Source organism: Aquarana catesbeiana, linkage group LG05, assembly GCF_042186555.1.
Source record: "Aquarana catesbeiana isolate 2022-GZ linkage group LG05, ASM4218655v1, whole genome shotgun sequence".
Taxonomy (NCBI): Eukaryota; Metazoa; Chordata; class Amphibia; order Anura; family Ranidae; genus Aquarana; species Aquarana catesbeiana.
Genome location: NC_133328.1, coordinates 591903184 through 591908055, shown reverse-complemented (window position 1 = coordinate 591908055; position 4872 = coordinate 591903184).

Sequence of the window (4872 nt, the reverse complement as noted above, 5' to 3'; positions counted from 1 at the left end):
CTCCGTGCATGATGGTGGGACTACGGAAGGAGTGACTGTGGATAAGGAGCCAGTGGAATAGGCCACTTTGGCAGCTGGATAGGAAGGCAAACTACTCTCAGCCTGGGTGACAGAGGATGAGGAGGATGAGGACGGCTTTGTTATCCACTCCACCAACTCTTCTGCATGTTCTGGTTCAATAACACGGCCAGCAGCTGAGAAATAAGACAAGCATGCCCCACGGCCACCTGCAGAGGATATACCATGTCCACGACCAGCACTGTTGACTGTAGACACAGAGCCTGCTTGTCCTCTTTTATTGGCCTGTGAGCGTCTGCCTCTCCTTGGTGGTCTTCCGGACATGATGTATATTTTGTTTTGCAACACCACACTACACTGTATTGTGTACTGTACTGTGTACACCACCAGAAAAGTAGTAGCAACTGCACTATGGCTGCACTGTATTGTAATTATAATTTTTTGAATGTGATCTAACATTTCACAGCAGGGCCCGTTCCTGCGCCCAACAAGAGTATCTGTGAGGGGTTACAGTGTTGTGGCACCACCACCAAAGGCCCATTTTTTTTGCCCCTGTTTAACAGGGGCATGTAATTACAATTCTTGATCTAATATTTCACTGCAGGGCCTGTTCCTGCACCCAGCAAGAGTAATGCCCCGTACACACGGTCGGACATTGATCGGGCTTTCTGACAACAAAATCCATGGATTTTTTCCGACGGATGTTGGCTCAAACTTGTCTTGCATACACACGGTCGCACAAAGTTGTCGGAAAATCCGATCGTTCCGAACGCGGTGACGTAAAACACGTACGTTGGGACTATAAACGGGGAAATAGCCAATTGCTTTCATCCCTTAATTTATTCTGCATGCGTGGCACTTTGTCCGTCAGATTTGTCTACACACCATCGGAATTTAAATGATCGGATTTTGTTGTCGGAAAATTTTATAGCATGCTCTCAAACTTTGTGAAAAAACTCTGATGGAGCCCACACACGGTCGGAATTTCCAACAACAAGCTCCGATCGCACATATTCTGTCGGAAAGTCCGACCGTGTGTACAGGGCATAACTGTGAGCAGGCCTGAGCTGGGACAAGAAATAGGCCCGGGCATTTAAACTGGGCAGCCCAATCCCTGGGTGGAGCAGGTTGGAGATGTGAGGCAGGCGTTCGCGGGGCTGGTTGGTGACCAGATATTCATCCCGAGAGACATCCCCAGACCAGCAAAGAGACATCCTCAGATCAACAAAGAGACAGCCCCAGTCCAGCAAAGAGACGGCCCAGTCCAGCAAAGAGACGGCCCCAGTCCAGCAAAGAGACGGCCCCAGTCCAGCAAAGAGACCGCCCCATACCTGTAAAGAGAGAGACAGCCCCATGCCTGTAAAGAGACAGCCCCATACCTGTAAAGAGAAAGCCGCTCCATACCAGTAAATAGACAGTCCCAATCCTCTCCTTTTCCCCACCACTATAGAGCGGGACTTTGGATGTTGCTCTGGAACATATTAGGGTTTATTTCACTGTGCTCACCTTCCTCCCTGTGCAGCCATCACAGTGTCCCGGCCGGTGTTAGGAGAGTGGCCGCTGTCTCCTTCAGTGCAGCTATACCTTCAGCGCGGCCGGCCCACGAGGTGTCTGTCCCCTGCATGTGCTTCCTGCATGTCACAGGAGCTTTCTCTTCCACCTCCTTCTGCACTTCGTAAGTGTGCTGGCACTGGCCCTGCTTTAGGAATGCCCGTATAGCGGGAGGTGAGTGGCGGCCAGGGTCTGTGTTAACCCTGTCCGGACCGCGGTCGCCAGTTACCCCCCGCTGGGCGGCCCAGTCATCAAGAGGCCGCTCTTCCTAAAACATGCAGCCCAGGGACCGCAGCCCACTGGGCAAACGCCTGGTGTACCCTATGGCCAGTCTGGGCCTGACTGTGAGGGCTTACATTGTTGTGGCACCACCACCATCAAAGGCCCAATTTTTCTGCCCCTGTTTAACAGGGGCATGTAATTACAATTCTTGATCTAAAATTTCGCTGCAGGGCCCGTTCCTGCGCCCACCAAGAGTAACTGTGAGGGGTTACAGTGTTGTGGCACCGCCACCCAATGCCCAATTTTTCTGCCCCTGTTTAACAGGAGCATGTAATTACAATTTCTCCAGTCATCTTCCAGGACGGCACACCTGAGATGTCGGGTCTCACCTGACTGGAAACACAATCAACAACAGAGTTTAAAAGGCCCCACTCTTCCCTCTGTCCTCAGTTATTGATAAACAGTTTCGCTGCCATCCTGTAGGAAACACAATCAACAACAGAGTTTAAAAGGCCCCACCCTTCCCTCTGTCCTCAGTTATTGATTGTGTTTCCCACAGGATGGCAGAGAAACCGTTTATTTTTTTATTTTTTGTGAGACCGAAGTCTTGGACCGAGGTCTCCCCCCTGGGAGTCAGACCTAGAGCAGCCAGTGGTGACTGTGGGGTCTGATAGGGCTCTGCCCTTTCCAAGGGGGGTCTTCCCCGCTTTCTCCCTAAAAGAAAGCACTCAGGGGGGATACAGCAATAACCCCCCTGAGATTCTGGTGGCACTAGGACACGGTGAGGTGTCTATAACTCCAGGGGCCTTACATCCCACTCTCCCCTCTTACCTGACCGTGGTGGATGGCACGGAGGGGCCGCCCGAATATTCCCCATCTCTGGGGAAGGAGTCCCTGATGCTTGTTGGCATGTTTTTTCTGGCTTACTGTGTATAGTGGAGCTGAGGGATCTCCTGCTCGCCGCTATGCTCCATCGGCATTGCCCGGCCGCTACTGCACATGTCCGGATGTCGGACAGCGCGCTCACGTGAGGTCATTTCCGGTGGTTCCGATCTACACCAAAATGGCGGCGAGCGGAGCGGCGAACGTGTATAAAGGCAGTAACGGAGTGGGGATCCGTGGTCCTGAGTCCCCAAATCTTCCTGGAATGATCCTACCCAGCGGTTGATCGGTAGAAAGGAGGGAGAAGGAGGACGGAGCAGATTTGGCAGCATCAGAGGTCAATACAGGGGGTGAGTGATCCAGCTGGTGTGGGGAGGGGATTTGGGATAGCATTATTTCCCTCTCCCCCACAGGATACCTGATGGGTAAATGGCTAAAATGGGTTTTGTTTTTGTCATTCACAGAGATTGAATGCCCTGCCCAGGGGCCGGCCAGTAGGTCTAAGTCCAAAGCCACCTCAAAATCAAGGCGCTGCAGGTATTGTAATGAGAAGCTCCCACAAGACCACAGCAAGCCTTACTGCTTCAAATGCATCTATAAGTTAGCAGGCAAGGAGACAGCACAGACTGTAAAGGAATGCCGGGCGCTACAGTCTGAGATGCTAGCAAAGCTCCAGTCCGGCAGGTAGAAGCCCCTTCCGGTAGGGAGAGCTCCCACTCTCAGGAGGGGATGTCTACCAGTAATAATGAGGGGCCCCAAGAACCAGCCCCCTATTGTTCAGATGAGGGAGGTACAGGACTCAGAGCAAAGCTCTCTGGAGGAAGGGGAGGATTCTGACCAGGATAGCCAGGTAGAAGCTAGGCCTGGGGGACATCTCTTCTCAGCTGAAGACATGGAGGGTCTCCTCAAGGCAATCTATGTGTCTGAGGACATTCAGACGCCGTCCGCTCAGGTCTCAGCCCAAGATAAACTATATAGGGGACTGGGCAAGCCGCAAACTAAGTCTTTTCCAGTGCACCAATCCCTTAATGATATAATCCTAAGGGAATGGAGAGAGCCTGAGCACAAGGTTTTATAACTTAAGACCTGGAAATGTAGATGCCCCTTTAAGGATGAGGAGGAAGAGAAATTCTTTAAAGTCCCACGGTTGGATGCTTCTTTAGCACAGGTATCCAAACGATCTGACCTCTCGTTTGAGGATTCCGGCAACATCCAGGATTAGATGGATAAAAAATCTGAAACCTTGATGCGCAGAGCTTGGGATGCCAATGCTGCAGCTATGAGTCCAGCCTTGGCCTCCGCCTGTGTTGCCAGGAATGCAGATGCATGGGTCAACAGGTTGATGGACCATGTCTCACGTAAAAACTAATCCAAGGTGGTAGTAGATTCTCTGGAGGTTATTGGGAAAGTGGTAGCTTTTTTGGCAGATGCTGCTGTAGAAACAGTGAGAACAACTGCCAAGTGGCGGCTCTACTAAACTCTGCTAGAAGAGCTCTTTGGGAAAAATCGTGGGATGGAGATTTTACCTCTAAGTCTCGACTCTGTGGTATACCGTTTGAGGGCTCCCTGCTCTTCGGCTCTGGCCTAGAACAGGTCCTGTCCCGATACACAGAAAAGGGCAAGGAATTTCCTATGAAACCCAAGAGAGATAAAGGGAAGACATTTTTTCAAGCCCCCCCCTGCAAAAAGCCAGTTTAAGGGTAAAAAAGAGCAGAGGAAAAAGTGGGGGTTCGGTAAGGGCAAGGAAAAAGGTGGAATCCTTTTTTCCGGGTCCGGACCTTCCAACAAGGAAGCCAAATGACGCCAACATAAAGGTTGGTGGAAGGCTCTCGTGGTTTCTACCCCAATGGGAGAAGATCACACAGAGTCCCTACATCCTAAACCTTATAAGAGAAGGTTACAGGTTGGAGTTCCTGTCACCCCCCCTCAAAACTTCCTCATTACTTGTCTCCCCAAGGATCCACTGAAAGCAAGGGGCCTTTTGGGGAGTGTCCGAGAGCTCACAGAACAGGAGGTCATTATTCCTGTTCCTGTTCCCGTGAGTCAGATTGCCCTAGGGTTTTATTCCCACATTTTTGTGGTTCCGAAACCTTTCGGGCAAGTTTCGGCTGATTATAAATCTACAGAAGCTGAACTGGTACTTGCTATACAAAAAGTTCCGGATGGAGAATATCTATACGGTCAGGAGACACCTTCAAA